This window comes from Panthera leo, chromosome D1, assembly GCF_018350215.1.
Source record: "Panthera leo isolate Ple1 chromosome D1, P.leo_Ple1_pat1.1, whole genome shotgun sequence".
In the NCBI taxonomy this organism is placed as follows: domain Eukaryota; kingdom Metazoa; phylum Chordata; class Mammalia; order Carnivora; family Felidae; genus Panthera; species Panthera leo.
In genome coordinates this window covers 36,062,673-36,089,395 of record NC_056688.1, presented here as the reverse complement: position 1 = coordinate 36,089,395, position 26,723 = coordinate 36,062,673, and positions in this window count along the sequence as shown.

Genomic DNA, 26,723 nt, shown 5'->3' with positions numbered 1-26,723 from the left:
TAAGACACTGCTCATGAAAAAGTTTAGTTTGTTTCAAAACCTCCATAACTTTTTTTGCTTTTGTTTTTGTCTTTTTTCCTGGCTTATTTATTCCTAGAGCATCAAGTCTCTTTTTATGTTTTCTGATTTTCTAAAAAGATTCCAATATTTTCTTTTTATTAAAATCTTCATTTAATGTTGTCATGTTAATTTTTTTAAGTTTATTTATTAGAGATGAGAGAGAGAGAACACAAGTAGGGGAGGGGCAGAGAGAGAGAGAGAGAGAGAGAGAGAGAGAGAGAGAGAATCCCAAGCAGGCTCCATACTGACAGCACAGAGCCCAATGCAGGGCTTGAACTCATGATCCATGAGAGAATGACCTAAGCCCAAACCAAGAGTTGGATGTTTAACCGACTGAGCCACTCAGGTGTCCCTAATCTGTTCATACTTAATTACCTCTCACTTTTGGATATGTTTTCTCATTTCCCAAAAGTCTATTCTTAATTTATTTAAATATTCATTGAATCAACACTCTAAAAAACACCCTTTATTATTTTGGCTTCCTCTACTCTAACAACTACAGCAACAATATATATATATATATATATATATATATATATATATATATATACACACACACACACACATACATGCATATATACATATATATTTGTTAAGGATATGGGAAGTTCTAGCATGTTTATTCTAAAAAGGGTTCTATTTTACATATTTGGGGAAGATAGCTTACAGCTACCAGGAATCAGTACTGGGTTTACTCAGTGAGTTATAGTTCGGAGAAGCTTGTTATTTACATTTGAAGCCTTGACTTTTTTCAACTGAGATGTTTAAAAATGAATTTTAATAATAAACTGCCACATTGTTCACTTTAGTTGATTTAGAGCAATGTTTAGAGAACTGAGAAAGTTGATTAAAATAACTTGCTGTTGATTTGTCATCGAGGCCTATAAATTTTGTAGTAGTTTGATAAATTCCTTTTGCTTAAATTTAAACTAAGCTGTTAGTTTGCTCTCATTTATGTGTTGTGCAAGGTAGGAGAAGGCATCCCCTCTATAAATTGTATTAGACCACAAGGCCTTACTTACAATCTGAGTACGTGTAGTAGTGTTTTAGAAACATGTCTTATCCAGACAAGCATCTTAGCCTCCTTTCTCACAACATTACTATTCCTACATTCCTTGGATACAGAAACTCTGAAGTTCCACTGCTGTTTTTCATAGCTTTTTGTCAAAAATAAGGCATTCTTCTGGAAATATCTAGGAAGAGGCGAGATATATTCACTTTAAAAAGCAATTTTTTACCCTGCAAACAATCTAACTTATGCCTTCACTATTATAAGACTGAAAGATATAGATCTTTATTTATCCAAATAGATTTCAGAATAATGATGAAGCTTCTCTCTCTCTCTTTCTCTGGAGGGGAGGATGTAGGCAAAAGGCTTCCTAATTTGGGGGGATCACTTTCTGTAATGGATCTCACAGCACATACAGGTACAATCTGTCCCTTACCATGTTATTCTGTCGACACTGGGGCTTGGGGAACTGATACATGCTGTTGCTCTAGCTGCCGATTTTGCAACGAGAAATAAAATGTCTTTGTTTCTGATTCCAAGGCAGGCACCCTTTAATTTTTTTTAATGTTTCAATTTATTTTTAAAGGAGAGAGAGAGACAGAGCATGAGCAGGGGAGGAGCAGAGAGAGAGGGAGACACAGAATCTGAAGCAGGCTCCAGGCTCGGAGCTGTCAGCACACAGCCCCATGTGGGGCTTGAACTCACAAACCGTGAAATCATGACCTGAGCCGAAGTCGGACGCTTAACCAACTGAGCCACCCAGGCTCCCTGAGGCAGGCAACCTTTAAAACCTACACACACGCACACACACACACACACACACACACCATACACGCAAATATAGTATATGTTTATATATACAGTATGTAGATATCGATTTGGATATGGATATAGAGATAGAAATGATAGATGGATATAGATTTATACACATAGCAGCAAGCTAACTTGTTAGTTCATAAGTACAATGGAAACTCAGGCCCTTCTAATTTAACAAATGTCTTTTACATTGTCTATAGTACTGATGCAAGTTTAAATTTGATTTAGACACATAAGGATAGTAGCAGACCCGTCCACTGAAAATTGGCAGGCCAGAAGGGAGTAGCAGGAAATATTCAATGTGCTGAATAGGAAAAATATGCAGCCGAGAATACTTTATCCAGCAAGGTTGTCATTAAGAATAGAAGGAGAGATGAAGTCTTTCTCAGACAGACAAAAACTGAAGGAGTTCATGAGAATTAAACTAGCCTTGCAAGAGATCCTAAGGGGGACTTTGTAAGTGGAATGCAGCAAAGAGTACAAAGGACCAGAGATGTCACCACAAGCATGAAACCTACAGATAACACAATGACACTAAATCCGTATCTTTCAATAATAATGCTAAATGCAAGTGGACTAAATTCCCCAATCAAAAGACATAGGGTATCAGAATGGATTAAAACAACAACAACAACAACAACAACAACAACAACAACAACAAAACAAGATCCATCTATATGCTGTCAACAAGAGACCCATTTTAGACCTGAGGACACACACGGATTGAAAGCAAGGGGATGAAGAACCATCTATCATGCTACTGGAAGTGAAAAGAAAGCTGGATAGCCATACTTATATCAAAAAAACAAGATTTTAAACTAGAGAATGTAACAAGGATGATGGAGGGCATTATATCATAATTACAGGGTCTATCCATCAAGAAAAGCTAACAATTTTAAATGTTTATGGCCCCATTTTGTAAGAAGCCAAATATATAAATCAATTAATCACAAACATAAGCAATCTTATTGATAAGAATGTGGTAATTGCAGGGGACTTTAACAAACACTTATAGCAATGGACAGATTATCTAGGCAGAAAATCAATAAAGAAACAATGGCTCTGAATGATACACTGGACCAGATGGACTTGACAGGTATATTCAGAACTTTTCATCCAAAAGCAGAAAAATACACATTCTTCTCAAGTGCACATGGGACATTCTCAAAGGTAGATCACATACTGGGTCACAAAACAGTCCTTAATAAATAAAAAAAAAATATTTGAAATCATACCATGCATATTTTCAGATCACAATGCTATGAATCTTGAAATTAACCACAAGAAAAGTTTTGGAAAACCTTCAAATGCATGGAGGTTAAAGAGCTTCTTACTAAAGAAGAAATGGGTCAACCAGGCAATTAAAGAAGAAATTAAAAAAATATATGGAAGCAAATGAAAATGAAAACATGATAGTCCAAACCCTTTGGGATGCAGCAAAGGCAGTCCTAAGAGGAAATACGTTGCAATCCAGGCCTCACTCAAGAAGAAAAATCTCAAATACAAAATCTAACAGCATACCTAAAGGAACTAGAAGCAGAACAGAAAAAACAAACAAACAAACAAACAAACACCAGACCAGCAGAAAAAGAGAAATAATAAAGGTTAGAGCAGAAATAAACAATATAGAATAATAATAATAATAATAATAATAATAATAATAAACAGTAGATCAGATCAATGAATCTAAAAGCTGGTTTTTTGAAAAAATAAACAAAATTGATAAACCCCAGCTAGACTCCTCAAAAAGAAAGACACAGGACCCAAATAGATAAAATCATGAATGAAAAAAGACAGATAACAACCAACACCACAGAAATACAAACAATGATCAGAGAATTCTATGACAAATTATATGTTAACAAACTGGACAAGGTGGAAGAAATGGACAAATTCCTAGACATCCTCACACTACCAAAACTCAAACAGGAAGAAATAGAAAATTTGAACAGACCTATAACTAGCTAAGAAATCAGTTTTTTAATTCAGTTATCAAAAATCTCCCAACAGATAAGAGTCCTGGGCCAGGTGTATTCCCTGGGGAATTTTATCAGACATTTAAAGCATAGTTAATACCTATCCTTTTCAAGGTGTTCCAAAAAAATAGAAATGGAAGAAAATCTTCCAGACTCATTCTATGAAGCTAGCATTACTTTGATTCCCAAACCAGACAGAGACCCCACTAAAAAGGAGAATTGCAGGTCAATATCCCTGATGAACATGGATGTAAAAGTTCTCAACAAGATACTAACAAATCAAACTCAACAGCGTGTAAAACCAATTATTCACTGCGATCAAGTGGGATTCATTCCTGGGCTGCAGGGTTGGTTCAATATTCACAAATCAATCAATGTGATACATCACATTAAGAAAAGAAAGGATAAGAACCATATGATCCTGTCAATAGATGCAGAAAAAACATTTGACAAAATACATCTTTTCTTAATAAAAACACTCAAGAAAGTTGAGATAGAAGGAACATATCTTAACATCATAAAAGCCATATACGAAAAGCCAGAGTTAATATCATCCTCAATGGTGAAAAACTGAGAGCTTTCCCCGTGAGATCAGGAACACGACAGGGATGTCCACTCTCACCACTGTTGTTTAACATAGTGGTGGAAGTCCTAGCCTCTGAAATCAGACAACAAAATCAAACAAAAGGCATCCAAACTGGCAAAGAAGTCAAACTTTCACTTTTCGAAGATGGCATGATACTCTACATGGAAAACCTGAAAGGCTCCACCAAAAAGCTTCTAGAACTGATACATGAATTCAGCAAAGTCGCTGGATACAAAATCAATGTACAGAAGTCGGTTGCATTTCTGTACACCAATAATGAGGCAACAGAAAGAGAAATCAAGAAATTTATCCCATTTACAGTTGCACCAAGAACATTAAAATACCTAGGAATCAACCTAACCAAAGATGAAAAATTTCTGTATGCTGAAATTATAGAAAACTTATGAAAGAAATTGAAGAAGACACAAAGAAATGGAAAACTATTCCATGCTCATGGATCGGAAGAACAAATATTATTAGAATGTTAATACTACCCAAAGCAATCTGCACATTCAGTGCAATCCCAATTGAAATTGCACTGGCATTCTTCTCAAGGCTAGAAAAAACAATCATAAAACTTGTATGGAACCACAAAAGACCTGAATAGCCAAAGTAATGTTGAAAAAGAAAAACAAAGTGGGAGAATCACAATCCCAGATTTTAGCCATTACTAGAAAGCTGTAATCACAAAGACAGTATGGTATTGGCACAAAAACAGACACATAGACCAATAGAATAGAATAGAGAACCCAGATTTTGACCCACAAATGTATGGCCAACTCATCTTTTAGAAAGCAGGAAAGAGTATCCAATGGGGGGGGGGGAACAGTCTCTTTAGCAAATGGTGTGGGAGAACTGGACAGAAACATGCAGAAGAATGAAACTGGACCACTTTCTTACACCATACAAAAAAATAAACTCAAAATGGATGAAAGACCTAAGTCTGAGACAGGAAACCATCAAACCCTAGAGGAGAAAACAGCCACAGCAATTTCTTGCTCAACACGTCTCCAAAGGTAAGAGAAATAAAAGCAAAAATGAACTATTGAGACCTCATCAAGATAAAAAGCTTCTGCACTGCAAAGGAAACAATCAACAAAAGTAAAAGTCAACCAAAGGAATGGGAAAAGATAGTTGCAAATGACATATTGGATAAAGGGTTAGTATTCAAAATCTATAAAGAACTTACCAAACTCAACACCTGAAAAAAAAATAATCAGATGAAGACATGAATAGACACTTTTGCAAAGAAGATATCCAGATGGCCAACGGACACATGAAAAGATGCTCAACATCACTATACACCAGGGAAATACAAATCAAAACCACATTGGTATACCACCTCACACACAACAAAGTGGCTAAAATTAACAACTCAGGAAACAGCAGACGCTGGTGAGGATGTGGAGAAAGGGGAATCCTCTTATACTGTTGATGGGAATGCAAACTGGTGCAGCCGCTCCAGAAAACGGAGTGGAGGTTCTCAAAAAATTAAAACTAGAACTACCTTATGACCCAGCAACAGCACTGCTAGGAACTTACCCAAGGGATACAGGAGTGCTGATGCATAAGGGCACATGTACCCCAATGTTTATAGCAGCACTTTCAACAATAGCCAAGTTATGGAAAGAGCCTACGTGTCCATCAACTGATGAATGGGTAAAGGTGTGGTTTGTATAAACCACAGAATACAACAGAATACTACTTGGCAATGAGAAATAATGAATTCCTGCCATTTGCAGCAATGTGGATGGAATTGGAGTGTATTATGCTAAGTGAAATAAGTCATTCAGAGAAGGACAGATATCATATGTTTTCACTCATATGTGGGACTTGAGAAACTTAACAGAAGACCATGGGACAAGGGAAAGGGGAAAAGTAGTTTCAAACAGAAAGTGAGGGAGGTCAACCATAAAAGACTCTTAAATGTACAGAACAAACTGAGGGTTGAGGGGGTGGGGGGACCAGCACGGAGGAGAGAGTAAAATAGGGCATGGGCATTGAGGATGGCACTGGTTGGGATGAGCATTGGGTTTTGTATGTAAACATGGAATCATGAGAATCCCCGAAACGAAGAGCACACTCTATACACTGTATGTTAGCCAATTTGACAATAAATTATATTAAGAAAGAAAGAAAGAAAGAAAGAAAGAAAGAAAGAAAGAAAGAAAGAGAAAGAAAGGAAAAAATATATTTGCTTTAGACAGATTTATACTATGGTGTGTACATTAAATCATAGTATTCTATGATGTCAATTTTACTGACTTTGAAAAATGTGCTATTGTTATGTTAGTGACTGTCCTGTCTTAGAAAATATACACTGAGGCATTAGTAGCTAAAGGGGAGGATGCCTGGGTGTCTCCATCAGTTAAGCCCTTGACTTCGGTTCTGGTCATGATCTCACAGGTTATGAGTTTGAACTCTGCATCAGGCTCTCCACCGTCAGTACAAAGGCTGCTTCAGATTTTCTGTCCCTCTCTCTCTCTGCCCTTACCTCTCTCTCCTTCTCTCAAAAATAAATAAACATTAAAAACAAAAGAACTAAAGCATCATGATGTCTAGAATTTACTGCAAATGGTCAGAAAAAAAGGTCAAAAGAGAGAGATTCGTAAAGTAAATGTAGCAAATGTTCACAAGTGGTGAAACTGGGTGAAAGTTACAGGAAAAATAAAGACCCCAAAAACCACCAGGAATTTCTCTTGATCAGGTATTGCTACATTTATTAGACCTCCTTCTGTAAGGGAAAACATCACTGTGACCAAGTCTTAGTAGTGTCTCAAAATGGGTGAATAAGGAGGATAAAAAGACAGAAAAGACAAGTCTTGCCAGATGGGAAGCTGATTAGGATTGGGAAGAATTGATAATGAAATGCCACTGAATTGGAGAACATAGCAAAAAAAGAAAGTCTTGTTATAGTTCTTCATGAGCAAGTTATTAGTCTTGATAAGTAATCTGTTTCAAGGTTCAGTCTTATCTCCTTGGAGGAGATAGGTCCTGGAGAAGCACCTAAGACATTTTTGCTTGATTTCAGTATTAACACAGGGACTGGAAATTTTGTTGGCTTTAGTTTTTATCTTGTAACTTTTAAAATAAATTTGAATTTGAATTGTAGAAGAATACAGATTTGTAAATAATACATAATAGTCTCAGCTATCTATATAGTCATTGGAGTAAAATATTAGCTAATTGAAGGACTGTCTAAAAATATAAAATGAATAATTAAATAGATAAGCATCATTAAAATAAAGGTCTCTATGAGTTTAGTCATCATAATTTCATAGCCATATAATACCAGAGTAGAATAATGCTTTAAATACATTTCCTTGTTGGTTAAGTCAAATTACCAAGCAAAGAAGTCAACAATCCCTGTGAATCTATAAACAGTTCCTTTAGTTTTCTGCAGAATTCAGAAATCAGATATGAGTTCACAAAAATATATAATGCAAAATACTTTCGTGTAAAATATAAAGTACTTTTAGGTAAAAATATATTATAAATAAGCAATGTAGAAGGCTCACAAAGGCCTATTTTCAACAGGTGGTTGTTACTAATTACGTTATAGTTGTTTGACTCAAACGTGTAGCCGCTCCAGAAAACAAGTGTCCTTGTTGTACAACACACTGCTATGAGAAACTGGCCAAGACTATTAGTGATCACAAATCCTCATGCCATGGTGTTTTTATTTTCCACTTTTCACAATATTTTTAAATGTATATATTTGCTGTGTGAAAATGCTAAAAGATATCAAATTGCATAACGAGACTCAATGTTATCCTTTTAAGTTTTAAAGTTTCTTGGTATTTTCCTGCCATGTTTCTACAAATGTATAAATTTCATTCTTAGAGCACAATAATCCCCCAAATGAAACAACGACATTCCATTTTCAAGTATCCTCAGAACACTAAGTATATCACAGTTTATATGTTCTTATACATTTATATTGTTTATATGTGAATATTTACATATTGGTACACATATCACAATATATGGAATATAAGAATATAATATTTAGAAATACATACTCTATCAATGCCTTCAAAATTAAGAAGCAAAGAACAAATTTTTTAACCCATTATAAACTTTTACTTATGTATTGTATATGTGAGCTCTCTCTCCATATGTAAAAATTTTCTATACATACATAAAGATATGTATATATGTATATAAAGACTTTAATATACGTATATATACACACACACACAGCCATATGCTTATTTAAGAGGAAAATTTCTCAGCCTTACTTTTTAATGTCACCTTCTGCTCTTTAACATATTCACTTCCTTAGAAGCCTAAGTACCAGTTCTCAGCTACTCAAATATTGTCTTACATTATAGGGAAAACAAGCAAAAATGTTGCATAAAAGAGGCACAGTCAAGCTTCCTTTATGGATGGGCATAGATTTTAGAGCTTCGTTTGCATTTTCAAAATCACATTTGCACATTTTCCTGGGGCACGAATCTGTGGTGACATTTTAGTATCACACTTCTTAAAGCATGATCACAGAAATGGATCTATGAATAATTGAGCTAACCCAAACCATAATATAATTTAATACATTCATAAGTAGCATATCTGCAGTTAATACATTTCTGGTGTTATAGAATTGTTTACATTAAATTTAGAAGATAACTGTAACCTTAAAGATTGTCCTTAGGTTTGCTTTTTATTGATGACTTTCTGGGTAGGTTTCTTTTTAATAGTCTTGGCTGATGGTGTTGATTTTTATTCCATACAATTATTACTTTTAAAAATAGTTTGTAGTAAATTATATTTTAACTAATCCACTGTTGACTGGGGAAGAAATTTTCAGGTTCTGTATCCACTGTATGTACTTAGATATATTATCTAATTTTGATGTACGTTTCTTTGTCTTTACTTTTACTTTCTTTTTAATTTATTTATTTTGAGAGACAGAGAGAGAGAGAGAGAGAGAGAGAGAGAGACACTAAGGGAGGAGGAGAAAGAGAAGAGAGAATCTCAGGCAGGCTCCACAGTCTGACGTTGGGTTCAAACTCATGAACCCCGAGATCATGACCTGAGCCAAAGCCAAGAGCTAGATGCTTACCTAACTGAGCCACCCAGGTGCCCCTTTTCTTTGTCTTTAAAGTGAATTTTCATGTGAGCAGCATATTGGAATTGTAGTTAAGAGAAAGGTAGCAGATACAGACTAGACTTCAAATTATGCCTGCCATGAACTGCCTGTATGACCATAACAATTATTACTATCCCTGTTCCTCAGGTTTCTCAGCTGAAAAAGATGACATGCTATAGAATTTGTATGAGTATTGTATGAGTTAATTCATGTTAAACATTTAAAACAACACCTCTTTTATAATAAACATCTAATAAACAGCAGCAATTAATTATAACCAACAGGTATTAAAGACAATAACGCCACACTGTATTCTTCAGAGAGTTGAAACAGATACACTACTATATTGTTTGCAGAAATCAAAATTTCAAATGCAGGTAATCTTTAAATTAGCTATTCTACTTACAGAAATTTATCTCATAGAAATATTCACACAAGCCTGTGAAAATAAAAAAAAAAATGCATTACTGACAATATTGAACTATTGGAAAACAACTAAATTTTCACAATAGAAAATTGTTTCAAAAGTCCTGTTTTAAATAGCTTGAAGTTGATGTAAAGATGACAAAGAAAAAGTCTACATCAATTTTGTGAATGAAGGGATGTACAGAACAGTATGACCCCATCCAGTAAATATTTGTGTGTTTAAATGCAAAAACTGGAAAAACTCACACCAAGGTGTGGTGAGAAAAATTAATTTTAGATTATTAACATTTAATATTAACAAAAACGTAAATAATAAAAACCCTCACATATATAAGCAAGTCCATCTAGAAAAATATCTATCATATTAGCATACTATACACACCAGAGTTAATAGTAGGTATCTTTGTCAGTGATGTCTAGGAAGCTATGTTTTCTGATTTATATATGTGCACAGAAAAACTATGTTTAGTAATGTAAAACTAACTGGTGGCTTATAAACACTATATTACTCTAATGAAAAAAATAATGTGTTTATTTTCATAAGTCACTTTTTCCCATATCATCTTATACAGTAAATTTAACTTATCCACTGCTTCCAAAGATACTTCCACTATACTCACAATTGTGGGTCTTTGTAGGCTCCTAACGCTGCCTGAACTTTTCTTCTTTGTCTATTCAAAATCTGCCTAATCTTTCACCACACATTTTTTTTAATGAATTTTCATTAACCAGTTTAATCTGCAGCTCTGGAATTTACCTACCTTTCAATTTGACTAACATATCTTTTAAAAATGTCATATACTATTATGGTTATTGTATGATCATCATTTAAAAAAAAACATTCATTTATTCATTCATTCACTCATTTATATACCTATTCCTCCCAGCTTGGTGGTTACCTTTTTGAAGTGTTTCTTTGAAATTTACTTGTTTGTCTCTTTAGAAAATTACCCATAAACTGTATCTGCATATTTAGTTGATTGATTAACAAGGTAATTATAGTTTGGATAGGATAATGACCATTTTTGCCAATATTTACATATTCAAGTAAATTATTCCCAAACACAAAGTGATAAAAAAGCACATATTCAAATTTCCTATTGCCTGAAGAAAAGAATAATGAAATCTGAGTCTACAGGGAAAAATACTTAAAAGGCATTTTCACAGAATGCTTCTAGCAGCACAAATTTTATCTGTGATCCTGAGAAGTCCATAATACCCAAGGATTCAGGGACATCAGGAGTCTCAAAACATTCTTCAAAGTTTGACTTTGCCTGGAGAAATTCAATGCAAGTTACACTCAGCCCTTATTGTTTTCTGTAGGTGATGTCAAATTTTATTATTTACCAAAAAAATGTTTTGAAGTTTTTTTAAAGCAAAAGATTTTTCCCGTGGGTAAGGAGCAGTTAAGGAAATGAATTGTGTACATTTGTTTACTATATGAGCCTTCTGTTATACTCATATCAGGAATGCAAAAAGTAGTATATAAACCCAGTAAATAAAATATTATGGTTAAGAACTGAACAGTTGGCCTTAAAAATAGAATCCAGTTATAAATGAAATGGAAATGTAATGTGAGGTATCAACCACTGAATATAATAGGTGTACTGAATCTATGGGTATCTAGTAAATTCATATACACACATACATACATACATGCATACATACACCTTGGTACTCTAATAATTAATGTAGGGTGTCTCAGTCAGTTAAGCCTCTGTCTTCTGCTCTGCTCATGATCTCACAGCTCATGAGGTAGGGCCTCGTGTTGGGCTCTGTGCTGACAGTTCAGAGCCTGGAGCCTACTTTGGATTCTGTGTCTCCCTCTCTCTCTGCCCCTCCCTCACTCTCTCTCTCTCTTTCTCTCTCTCTCTCCCCTTCAAATAAACATTTAAAAAATAATTAAAAATTAAAAATTAAGTGAAATGATTAATGTAAGAAGAAAAACATTAAATGTTAGAAATCACTCACAAAATCAATTAAATAAATATCTGATTATAAAAATTCCTTATATTAAGTCATTGATTCATTAAAATTTAATAAAAAGAAATATAAAATATCTTCACTGTCTCTTCCTCTAGAAATGAGAAAATTGAGGCACAGAATGGTAATAAATAAAAAAAAAAGTTAGTAATAAAATTTATGTTTCATAATTTCCTATTCCATGCTGTCTCCCAAGAATCACTTATGGATGAAAACTGTTGAGTTCACTCAAAATATCACCAGGAGACCTGTTAATAAAGTAAAAGTAAATTTATCAGGACTTAATTTCAGTAAAGAAGCACACTATCTTAACATCTTGACAGTGTCTCAAAAAGCAAAGAAAGAAGTGGAATATTTATCACACTTTTCAATTTGGGTCCATGTGATTAAAGATTCAAGGTAGAGAACTTATTAGGATTGGACAAAGTTTGTGTGTGTGTTTTTAATTGTTTATGATTGACAGATACATGAAGTAACCCTCTTAAAGTTAGTCTTGATAAGCAAGCTACACTTGGTAAGTAGTGGACAAGTTGTCCAACTGAGTAGACTACTTTATCTGATGAATCTATATGTGAGAATTTTCTTTAAAAATAGTAAAGTTATTTACTGGTTTATGGTCTTATCTCTCTCAGAGAAAATTTTCTTGAAAAGCACAAGTAAGTCATGTTGATATAGGTCATAAAAGCCATGTTAACATATCAAGTCAATTTTCAGTTCTAATTTAGTCATTAATAGCCCAAGCTGGAATTAGCCTGGGAAAGTGATGAGTCAAATCCACACCACGAATATACATCAGGATTCCAGTGGTGGTTGTTTTATACACACACACACACACACACACACACACACACACACATATATATATATATATATATATATATATATATAATTTATTTGCTTTTGTTGAATATTTCCATGTGGGGGTATTTAATTGAACAATAGGTGTAAATAACACTTAAGACTGAACATTAAAATACTAAAATGCAGATACATTCTAAGAAAAGGATTAACGTAAGAGTTTTTAGTCTATTTCAAATAGAAGACAAGACAGCATCAATTAAATCAAAGCTACAGATTTTATTTTCAATCCAAAAAGTTGACAGAATACCATATAGGAATAATAGCCAAAGATTCAATTTTTATAATTTTGTTTGTCCTAGTTATTAACAATATTAATAATCTCCGATGTAAGCAGAAATATAAATACAATGTGCTTCTTTAAAATAAACAGACTTGAGGGGTGCCTGGGTGGCTCAGTCGTCTGAGCATCTGACTTCAGCTCAGGTCATGATCTCATGTTCATGGGTTTGAGCCCCGCGTTGGGCTTTGTGCTGACAGCTCAGAGCCTGGAGCCTGTTTCAGATTCTATGTCTCCCTCCCTCTCTGCCCCTCCCTGCTCTCACTCTGTATGTGTCAAAAATGAATAAACATTAAAAAATTAATAAAAATAAACGTACTTGAAAGGTAATATTATGTCTAGGGCAGCTTTATTTTGAAATAATACTTTCTTTGTTTTACAAACTCTTTGAGTGAGAATTTCTATGGGCTTACTGACATTGTATATCTATGACAATCTTTGAATGCTTGCTTTTACCTATTCTCCTTGCCTCATGGAAAGCATGATATAGAAATAGGCCACCCAAAATTCACCTTAAGTCTTCACTGTTTCAAATCTCAAATTAAGGCTTATACTTTTTCCTGCAAAAATCAAATTATCTCATGATCACTTTTTCTGGAGATGGGGAAACAAACTGTCAAAATGAAACTTGAATGTTTTTGCTAATTATGAAGTTTTAGAAGAGGGAGTAGTGAAAAGCCAATGTTAAATCATAACATTCCCATTCATATATTAGTACCAAGATAAGCTTTTGGTTACCATGACTTAGTTAAGTAATATGTGACTATTTCAGAATAGTGGGAAACTCATTATCTGAAGTAGCCAGTGATACTAGGAAAATTTCATAATTGTTTCTTATTAAACAATACAGAAGAGGTATTTATTTCTATGAGATAAATTTTTACTTAATGAAGTTAGTTTTGACACAATCATAACTCTTCTTTAGAAATGGTATCTTCCTTCTAAGCTAGAATGTTAAGTAGATAAATGGAATCATATTTAAGCCTTATCTCATCTTTACAACATAGCCAAAGTTATAGGCCTAATTATTGGATAAGTGTAAATTCATAGGAAAGTTTAACTTATGTTTATGATTGTGGATATGTGAAGAATAAGAAGGGCTTCAGTAAACTTCTGGGGCATAGCTATTCAAGCAAATTGTTGATTGTCCTTAAAACAAACAAAAAACAACAAAGATTGACTATCTTGATGCAATGGCTCACTAACGTAAACAGAACCCAAAACTATAATAATAGAATATGTGGGGAGAATTCAAGCTGGAGGTGTAGGAAGCTCCTGAGCTCACCTCTTCCCAATGACACAACAAATTGACAACTACAATATAATATTTCCTTCTGAAGGGAACCTAGAAACTAGATAAACAGAGCCTCCACAAGAAGAGAGAGCACCAGTATGGGTAGAAGAGGGAGAGGCATGGTCTCACTGAAATGAAAAATAGCACCCCAGGCAGGGCTTTCCATGGTCAGGAGGGATCTCAAATGTATCTCTGAGGATACATCTCCCTGAGGAGCAAGAGACTTAAGCTCTATATCAGGCACCCCAAACCTTAGGTTCTGCACAAGAGAAATGAGCCACCAAAATACATAGCTATAAAAACCAACAGGGAATATGTCCAGGAAAACTGTAGAAATGTAAGGAAAGGAAGACTTGCCCTTAAAAGGCTCAAGTGCAGACTCATTTAACCTGGAAACCAGAGAAAAACATCATATTGGAAAAATATATGGCTATGGTTAAAGGAGACCCACTAAGTAATCTTGAAGTCCCTGCCGGAAAGGCAGGAAGCAGCTGGGCCTCTTCCTAGGAAGAGACACTGGCTGTAGACATTTTTGCTATTTATTCATTCATGCTAATTATTGCACTAGTGAGTTTCATTTTGGAATTCTCCCACCAAACTACTAAGAGTGGGTACCACCGAGAGCCCCACAAAACCATGCATCTAGGCTGGACCTCACAGCCCATGGTAGGGTAAAGCCACCTACCTCCCAACATGCCCACAATGGCTGTGGCAGCCCTCCTGGTCAACTATGTCAAGGGAAAGTCTCTGCTACCAGTGAGGCTGCAGGCCACTGGAACACCCACACCATTCATGGCCCAGCCTCACAGCTAGCTAGGTTGGCAGGCAGCCACACCAACCAGTATGTCTGCAGAAGTCATGAGAATGGCAGCTACATGAGAAGGGCACATGTAGCTCACACAGAGGACAACCTTGGAGCATCTAGCCCTAGTGACCAAGGAATTGTGCTTCTGAGTCCCGCAGGACATCTACTCTTTCAAGACTAGGAAATGTAGCTGAAATATATAATACATAGAAACAGACAGTTAGGTAAAATGAGGAGACAGATGAGTATGGTCCAAAAGAAAGAACAAGACAAAACCTTAAAAAACAAAAACGAAAACAAAAAACTAAACCATATGGAGATAAGCAGTCTGTCAGACAAAAAGTTCAAAGTAATGGTCACTAGGATATTTACTGAACTCAGGAGAAGAATGAATGAACAAAGTGAAAGATACAGCAAGAAGATAGAAAATATTAAAAAGTACCAGTTAGAGTCTAAGAATACAATAACAGAAATTAAATAGACACTAGAAACAATAAACAGTAGAAGAGATAATACAGAGCAAATAAGGAATTTAAAAGACACTGTAGTGAAAATTACCCAAATTAAGTAGCAAAAAGAAAAAAAAAGGTAAAAAAAATGAGAAAAAAATTAAGGAACCTTTGTGATAACAGAAGGAATACTCACATTCATATTATAGTGGTCCCAAAAGGAGAAGAGAGAGTTAAAGCAGAAACATATTTGAAAAAATAATAGTTGAAAATGTGCCTAAATTGGGGAAGGAAACATACATACAGATCCAGGAAACACAGAGGTTCCCAAAAAGATGAACTCAAAGTACCATATCAAGCTATATTATAATTAAAATGTCAGGGCTCAGTCAGTTAAGCACCTGACTTTGGCAAAGGTCATTAGCTCATGTTTGTGGGTCAAGTCCTACACTAGGCTCTGCACTGACAGTGGGGAGCCTGCTTCAGATTCTGTCTCTCTTTCTTCCCCTCCCCTGCTCTTTCTTTCTGTTTCCCTCTTTCTCAAAGATAAATAAATATTTTTTAAAATTTCAAAAACTAAAGATAAAGGGAGAATCATAAGAACAGCAAGAGAAAATCAATTAATTTCATATAAGGTAACCTACATAAGACTATAAGCTTATGTTTGACAGAAACTTTTCAAACAAGAGTGAGTAGAAGAATATGTTCAAGTTGTTGAAAGAAAAAAGACATAGAACCAAGAATACTCTACCCAGCAAGGTAAGCATTCAGAATTGGAGGGGATTTAAAGAATTCCCAGACAGACAAAACCTAAAAGAGTTCATCACTAGTAAACCAGATTTACAAGAAATATTAGGGGATTTCTGTAAGAAAAAAAAAGTAAAAACCATAACTAGAAATAAGAAAATATATGAAAGAAAAAATCTCACTGATGAAGGAAATATATAGTAAATGCAGTGGGTCAATCATTCATAAAGCTAGTATGAAGATTAAAAAAACAAAAGCAATAAACCAACTATATCTACAATAATTAGTTAAGAGGTACACAAAATAAAAGCATATAAAATATAACATCAAAAGCATAAAACATGGGGGATGACAGTAAAAGTGTAGTGCTTTTTGAATTTGTTTGGCTTAAGCAATACCTAACTTAAAATAGACTGCTGTATACAAAAGTTTTTGTATATGAACTTATGGTAACCAAAAACCTATATGTTAGAAGATGGAAGAGAGACAGTACAGTATCCTTCAAACTGAGAAGACACTTTGAGACCAGAACATGAAGGAGGCAATGCAATACAGTTTTCATAGTTTTATTCAGGGTAACTTACTGGTGGGGGCATTGGGTAGGTGATATTACAGGCATTTCACAGCTATACTCCCCAAAGTCCAGAACTTAGTTCACAAATTTTATAGAGTAAAGCAACGTGCAGAGTGTATTGTGGTGAAGTCAAAGGGTCTAACATTTAACAGGCCTCATGGCACACCTGTGCACCAGAAAGGGAGGGGGGAAAAATATGTTATCTCTATCAGTTATCTAAACAAATTTAGGGAAGATCAGAACAAGGAATACTGCATTCAGGACAGAATCTGGAACATTAGTCTCCAAGGGTCTGGAAAACATAACCAAAAAGAAGATCATCTTGCATACATGAACAAGATGGAGGGCCAAAGATGGAGTCAGTATTGTCAGCACTTCTACACTTCACCCCCAACATCTTTATAGACCTTACAGCCTTTACACATCACTCTTCCAAATGACTCTACAGCCAGATATTGGAAAATGACTTGCATCACTATGTCACAGCAGCAATATAAACAGCAACATGTGATTAATACACCTGTAATACACACAAAGAAGAAAATCCAGTAAAGAGGTGAACCATCTAGTGAAGGCATCAGCAAAAGAGACTCTTTTCACAGACCCAGCAGTGAAAGCAGTTGTGATTTTCAGCCGATGTGGTGGCCCATGAAGGAGACACTTCCTGAGGCAATGGGGATGGGATGGGAGCCTCAGCTGTGTGAGGTGTGAGGCTATGGGTGAAAAGACAAATGTTTTACATGCAATAGACATGGAAAATCTTCATTCATCAATGACACAGTAGCTGTGTAGTTCCCATGAGCCAATACCACTCCTGACTTTTGATCATTCCTAATTCTTGATGGATAGGGCCAATTCTAGTTACTTCATGCTGAAAAAGACTGTAGATCAGAATTTGAGAAATGAAACTACCTTATAATGAATATCCAGCTGCAGATATTCACTGGTACAAGGTTGAGCCTCATCCTTTGTGGAACCATTATTTTGGAACTCTCATGCATAGTCTCAGGCAGCATCTTATTGCATATCTCATGACAAGATAAATTAGGTAAATTCAGTAAAACAATTGTTTCATGTCAGGACATGGTCCTACAAATAGGCTTTCAAAATAAGTCCTACACTTTGCAAGAAATCAGGTAGAAAATTATCCAGATACTTAAGAAAACAAGATGAATTCAGGATATAGACCAGTTTTAAAGATAGAAGACATTCATTCAAGGACAATTAATTCAAACTAGAATCTAACAAAATCATCCATAAAGATGTGTTACTAAAACATATTTTTTTCTCTTTAAAACTACCCTCATTTCCATCACAGATAGCAAATTAAGGTAAGTTGTTTGTAACAAATTTTGCCTAATTATTTACATAAGTTCCCTAAGAATAGTCACTGACCATATAGGTTCTTTTAAATCTGCTTTGCTGAAACATTTCATAAGAAATCTCAAATTGAACTTTTAACATCCTTTCCAGGGTAAGAGTCAAGCCAAATAGTTACCATCAGACTCACCTATAGATTTGGGTTACTTTCACTCTTCTCAAGATTCCCTAAATATCCTGAGGTTCCTGAGCCTCCCAGGAGGTGACCTTCCTTACACACATGGTAAAACCCTTAGGAACCCTGTAAGCAATGTACCAGGCTAATTTTTCCAAAGGGCTTTATTAGTTGCATGAACTCAACCTTAGTTCCCCAAAGCTGTCTAGTCCTGCATGAGTCTATACATGTCTCTCTCTCTCTCTCTCTCTCTCTCTCTCTCTCTCTCTCTCCAATATGATGTTCAAGCCAAAGCCCTGGTAATATAACCAACTTTCCAATAAGATCCTGTTTCAAAAAGAACAGATTAGAACAGATTATTGTTGAATTTATGCAAATAACTATAATTGCCATGGAAGAAAAAAATATTCACTGAGTTCCTGAATTCTAGAACGATTGGGTAGGGAGAAAAAGATGTTTCAATTTGCTCACAGAGGAACATTTTACCAAATTTATGTTAGTCATAGATATGTTAAGGAAAAAAGGTTTCTTTAAATCCAGAAAAGAAGACATGTTTCTGGGGAGGAGGAAGATGGAGGCAGAGTAGGAGAACCTTAGGCTTTTCTCCTCCCATGAACATGACTAGATAACTATCAAACCACCTTAAATACTCCAGAGATCAACCTGAAGACTGACAGAACAAACTCTACAAGTAAAGGGAAATAAGAGGCCATATCAAAGAATGTAGGAAGTGTGGAAACTGATCTTAGTGGAGAAACAGGTTGTGGGTGCTGCAGAACAGAGAGAACTGTGGTCTTGGAAAAGGGTGAGAGATAGAGGAACACACAGGAGAATAGACAAGAATGTTTTCCCAAAATCATTGACTTGTAAAATGAGAGGGGCTAAGTTTTATGAGTTCTTGCAATCAGTGGGGTGGAGCTTAAAGTCTGGAATTTTAAAAGTCAGCAAGCTGGACTATGATAGAGCCAGTGGGAACTGAGCTGCTCTTGAAGAGAAGGCAGGGAAATGACCTGGGGGAAAACAGCTTGGAAACAGCAATCTGAAGAGCACATTGGGCACAGAATGGGGAGATATTTGCTCTTTTTAGACTGCATTGCTGAGCTGGAGTGTCATGGAGACATTTCTCTGGGAACAAAGTAACTGGCTGGCACCATTTCTCTCCCCAATCTGACAGCATAAGCACAGAGCCACCTGTGGGAAACAGCTCAGCATGGACACTGGCTGCCTACCTTGCTTGTACAAATTGCCTCCCTTGTACTCCAGTGAAACTGTCCTTCTCAGTCATGCTTGCTTTAGTCCCAGTGTGGAGGGACCCTCTCACAGAAGAGCAACACAAACCCCCACCCACACCACATCTCCTGACTAGAGTTCTGCAGTAACTAAGTTCTGGTGGAGGTGGTGTCATGTCTCATTTCACAAGAAGACCAGACCACACCTACCTAAAACTATCCACATTCAGGTCAGGGACAAAACACTGCCCACTGCAGGCAAGGAAAACATCTGCAGATCACTGACCTGAGGGCAAAGCAGCCAAAAACAAACAAACAAAACAACAACAACAACAACCACAACAACAAAAACCAGCAGGGTACATGAAGCCCACACCAGATACCCTCCCTGAAGCACCAGGCCGTGGGCACTACATGACCTCTTCTTCATTAGATCATTACTTTCAGGAGCAGGAGACAACTGGCTTTTCTACCATAGAGAAGAAGGCAAGAATTTAAACAAAATGTCAAGACAGAGGAATTTACCCCAAATGAAAGAACAGAATAAGACCATGGCTAGAGACCTACACAAAACAGATATAACTAACATGCCTGATTGATAATTTAAAGCACCAGTTAAAGGATAGCTGCTGGGTTTGAGAAATGAACAAAAGACATCAGACCCATACCACAGAGATAATAGTTTAAAAAAAAAAATGAATCAGAGATGAAGAATGCAATAAACAAGATTGAAAACAGGCTCAGTGAAATGAACAGGAGACTGGAAGAAGCAGAAGAATGAATTAGTGACAGAGAAGACAAAATAATGGAAAATAATGAAACTGAACAAAAGAAAGAATGGGATGCCTGGGTGGCTCAGTTGGTTAAGTGTCCAACTCTTGATTTCAGCTTAAGTCATGATCCCAGGATTGTGGGATCGAGCCCTGTGTCAGACTCCATGCTCAGTACTTAGATTCTCTCTCTCTCTCCCTTTGCTCCTCTCCCTCACTCATGGGTGCTTGCTCTCTCTAAAAAAAGAGAGAGAAAGAGAGAGAGAGAGAGAGAGATTTATGCAACATGAGAATATTTAGGCAGAACTATAGCAATCAAAGCAGTATCATACTAGCATAAAAATAGACACATAGATCAACAGAACAGAAGAGAAGCCCAGAAATTGCCTATGCTTACATGGCTAATTAATCTATGAAAAAGGAGGCAAAAATATACAATGGAAAAAAGACAGTCCCTTCAATAAATGGTATTGGGAAAACTGGACAGTTCTTACACAATATTCAAAAATAAACTCAAAATGGATTCAAGATTTATTTATTATTTTTATTTTAGAGAGAGAGCATGTGAGTGAGGGAGAGGGGCAGGGGGAAAGAGAGAATCTTAAGCAAGCTCAGCATGGGGCCCGATGTGGGGCTTGATCCCATGACCCTGGGATCATGACCTGAGCCAAAATCAAGAGTCAGATGCTCAACTGACTGAGCCACACATGTGCCCCATGAAGATTTAAATATAAGACCTAAAACCATAGATCTCCTAAAAGAAAACGTACGTGGTCAGCTCTTTGACATCAGTATTAGGAATACTTTTGTTTGGATCCATCTCCTCATGCACAGACAGCAAGAGCAAAAATAAACAAATGGGACTACATCAAACTAAAAACCTTTTGCACAGTGAAAGACCATTGACAAAGTAAAAAGGCAACCTACAGAATAGGAGAAGATATTTGCAAATAATATAATGAATTAGGGGTTAAAAATTAAAAATATATAAATATTAAAATATATACATAAATATATATTATGTAAATATTATATAAATATTTATATTATATTATATTTATAAATATATATAATTTATATATAAATATATACATATATTTTACATAATATATATTTGTATATTATATAAATTATAATTATATATAATTTATATAATATATAATGATATACTTATATAAGTATAAATTATATAAATTTGTATAAATATATAATTTATATATAAATATATAAAATATATAAATATAAAATTATATTTATATACAAATAATATGTTATATAATATAAATATAATATGAATATAAATACTATATATATATAATATATATAAACATAAAAATATATAAACATTAAAAATATGTAAAGATACAACTCAGTATCAAAAAAGCAAACAATCCAATTTAAAAAATGGGCAGTGGATCTGAATGGATAAAAAAAAGAAGACGCAAATGGCCAACAGGAAAATAAAAAGATACTCATTACCGCGAACCATTAGGGAAGTGCAAATCAAAACCACAACGAATGGGATATTACTTCACACCTATCAGAATAGCTATTATCAAAGAGACAAGAAATAACAAATGTTGGCAAGAATGGTGTTAAAATTTTAAAATAGAACTACCAGACAATCCAGCAATTCCACTTCTAGATATTTATCTAAAAACAAACAAATAAAACCCAGCAATTTTAAAAGACATATGCACCCCTATGTTTATAATAGCATTATTTACAATAGCTAAAGTATGGAAACAACCTAAATGTCCACTAATAAGTGAATGAATAAAGAAGGTGTGGTATAAATATAGATATTAGTTATAGATATATAATGTGTAATATACATATAATGGAATATTACTCAGCCATCAAAAAGAATAAAATCTTGCAATTTGTGACATCATGGATGGGTCTTGAATGTATGATGTCAAGTGAAATAAATCTGTCAGAGAAAGACAAATGCCATTTAGTTTCACTCATATGTGTCACATAAAAAAACAACACAAGTAAGCAAATAAGGCAAAACAGAAACAGACTCATAGATACAGAGAACAAACTGATAATTACCAGAGAGAGGGAAAGGGGACACATGGGCAAACAGGTAAAGGGCATTAAAAGGTACGATTTTTTTAATTTCAATATAAAATAAAACAAGCCAAAAAATGCCACAAGCCACCAGAATAGGAAAGGGGCCAGAAAGGATTTCCTTGCTGATACCTTGGTTTTGAACTTCTCATTTTCAGAACTGTGGGAGGATAAATCCCTGTTGTTTTCAGTCACCAAGTTTGTGGTAATTATTATAATAACCTCAGAATGAATCCACAATAAGTTGTTATTATATAGAAATTCAAATGATTTTCATATTAAGTTAGTATCTTATAACTTGCTCAATTTACTTAGAAATTCTAGTAGTTTTAAAAATGAAATATTTAAGATTTTTACATAAATTATTCTGTCATATGTTCATGAAGACAGATTTTAACAAAGTGTGGTACATCCATAGCGTGTAATACTACTCAGTAACAGAAAACTATTGATACACAGAACAACCCAAATGAATCTCTAGAGAATTATGCTGAGTTAAAAACACCAATCCCATAAGGTCAAATAATGTAGGATTTTATTTATATAAGATAGTGAAGTGACAAAATTGTAGAAATGGAGAACAGATTAGTGATCATCAGAAGTTAAGGAGGGGGAATTGGTAGGAGGAAAGTGGGTGCGGCTATCAATGCAAAATATGAAGGATCTCTGGTGTGGTGGAAATGTTCTATGATTTTACTATATTAATAAGGATACCCTGGTTGTACTATTGTGCTATAGTGTTGCAAGATGTTACCCACTGGTAGAAACTGGGTGTTAGGTACAAGGATCCTATCTGTATTATTTCTTAGAAAACATGTTAATCTACAATTATTTCAAAATAAAAAGTTTAATTTAGAAAATAAGTGAACTTATTTTGTAAACAACTTTTTAATGTTTATTATTTATTCTTGAGAGACAGAGAGAGAAAGAGAGAGAGCATGAGCAAGGAAGGGGCAGAGAGAGGGAGGTACAGAATCTGAGGCAGGCTCCAGGCTCTGAGCTGTTAGCACATGATATACATGTATTATGTTCTATAAACATAATAATATGTTCTTTACGATTACATATGAACATATGTTCTTCATGATTACATAAGGCAAAACTAATAACTGCATTAAAGAGTCTATCATATATGTAGAAGTAAAATTTTTAAAAATATCATAAAAGGTAGGGGATTTAAACGAATTTATTTTGGGGGCACCTGGTTGACTCAGTCATTTAAGCGGCCAACCTCAGCTCAGGTCATGATCTCACAGTTCTTGAGTTTGAGCCCCATGTCTTTTTAGAACATAATACATTATATCATATTAAAGAGATATTTTATATTTACTGTCATATTTATCCATTCTTGTAACCTTTTTTTAATTTTCAGTATATCAAAGTTGCTGACTTTGGGGTGTAGAATCACTCTACCCCAGCTGAAGACTTTATATTTCTTGTATTGTGGGTTTGCTGGCAATGTATCCTCTCAATTTGTACTTCCCACAAAGTCAACACATTTTACCTTTTCATTTGTAAGATATTTTTTTCTGGATGTAGAATTCTATGTTAATAGTTTTTGTTTGTTTGTTTTGAGTTCCAGTACTTTAAAAACTAATTTTCTTTTCCTCTGGCCTCTACTTCCTGTAGAAAATTCAAACATCATTCATATATATATATATATATATATATATATATATATATATATGGTGTCTTTTTTTTTCTAATATGTCTTTTTTTTCTAATTTTTTTATTTTTTTAACGTTTATTTATTGAGAGACAGAGAGACACAGAGTGTGAGCAGGGGAGAGGTAATGAGAAGGGGAGACACAAAATCTGAAGTAGGCTCCAGGCTCTGAACTGTCAGCACAGAGCCCGACGTGGGGCTCAAACTCACAAACTGAGAGATGATGTCCTGAGTTGAAGTCTGTCGCCTAACCAACGGAGCCACCCAGGTGCCCCCCCTTTTTTTTTCTAATTTTAAAAAATATATTTACTCTTACCTTTGTTTCTATCATTTTGGCTATGATGTACCTTTTTTGTTGTTGTTAAATTGTCTATTTAGTGAGGAAAACAATATTTCTGTGTTACTTTGAAATGCCTAATCTTCAGCAAGTGTAAAATGAAAATAGAAGCATTTAAGTTAAGGCAGTTATTTCACAGAGTTTGAAGAAATTGTACTGAGACCTTTATTTCTTCCAAGGACACTGTGAACTTGTTGACCACAAGACATTTGTTTTAAACAACTTTCATTTTACACAGAACCTAAGGATCTACTTTTGTTTTGAAATTATACAACTATTTTTTTTAAAGTTTTTATTTAAATTCCAGTAAGTTAATATGCAGTGTAATAATAGTTTCAGGTGTACAATGTAGTGATTCAATGCATCACACAACACCCAGCGCTCATCAAAAGCGTATTTCTTAATCCCCATCAATTTAGATAAATCTTAAGTGCAATTTAGATAAATCTTAAGAGAAAGAAGCCAGATCAAAAATTACATACTGTAGGAATGCATTCTTAAGATGTTTTGGAAAGGCAAAACTATAAGGATTGCTCTTGACTGAATTTTTGTGTCTCCCCAAAATTCTTTTGTTGAAACTTCATCCCCAAAGCAGTGATAAATTGAGGTGGAGCCTTTGGGAGGTAATTAGTTCATGAGAACAAGGCCTTGGTTAATGAGATCAGTGCCTTTATAAAACATACTTAAGATAGCTTCCGGGTCTCTTCCACCAAGTAAGGAATAGTGAGGACTATAAGAAAAAAAAAAAAAAAAAAAATTGTTGTTTAAGCCACCCAATCTAGAATATTTTTTGTTATAGCAGATCAAATGGAATAAGACAATCACCTATGGATGAATCTGAATTTACATCTGGCCTCTATTTTGCTAATTATACTAATAGCACTATAACTTGATAATAATATGTAATTATAGCAAATGTCCACACTTAGTGGAGATGTCCCCTCCTACTATTTCTTACTGTGATTCTGGCTATTCTTCTTCTTTTGAATTTCATTTAAATTTCATGAGTTTCAAGATCTTTACAATGTTACATTCTGCTAAAATTGATTTGAATCTAAAGATCTATTTGACAAGAACTGTCTTCTTTAAAATATTGAGTTCTCAAAGCTACATATATTGTACTTACCTTTATGTATTTATATTTCCCTTTATTTACCTAAATATGTTATTGTTTATTGTGTTGAATTAGAGGTCTGAAATGTTTGTTGTTATTGTCAGAAATATTCCTAGGTATACAATGCTTTTATGATATTTAACTTTTTCCTCTTGTATGTTGTTGCTTTATATAAACATAAAATTGATTTTTGTTTATTAAATTTTACCCAGTAATATATCTAAATTATTAATTATAACAATTTATTTGAAAACCTATTTAGATTTCCTATGAATCCTACATTTATCAATGAATTATTAATTTATCTTGGTTTTCAATCCTAATACTTTCCACTACATTTTTGTTCTTTAATACATGGGTTACATACTTCAGTATAGTATATAATAGAAGTGAACCAAGAAAGCTTAATTGGTTCATTACTCTTAGGAATAGCCTTCCAAAATTTTATAATTTAGTATAGATGATTTAGGAATATCTTTTTTAGTAGGCAATTTTAAAAATCAAATTAAGGAAGTTTCATTTTATATTTGAGTTTTTTTGTGGGCTTTCATAAAGAAATACTGGTGATTTTTTAATCAAATAAACTTTCTGTATCAATTAAAATACAGATATACATATGAGATGCACATATGTTCATCTTTAATGTATTAATATAGTTAAAATAGTTTTTAATTAAACTTGTATTAAGTAAACTTTTATTTAAGTAAACTTGTATTCTTGTTAGAAAATCAAATTGATGATTGATGCTCTTGTTTTGCTTAATTTATATTGCTAACATTTTTCTCAGGAATTGTACATATATCTTAATGAAAGATATTTTTCTATACCTTTTAAGCCTAACGATTTTTGTCTGTTAAATAGAGTACTTATTTCTTTCATGATGTAGGTGTTTATATTATTAATTTCCTAATTTAAATCTTTCATCTTATGTGTTTTCAAGTTACTTCAATTATTCTATTCATTTTCATCTATACTCCATGAGTTTTTGATTATTTGAACTTATTTTATTTCATTTTTAAAATTTTATCATTGTATACATCATTTTTTCTTTTTTAATGACTTGTCTTGAAATTGCAATGTA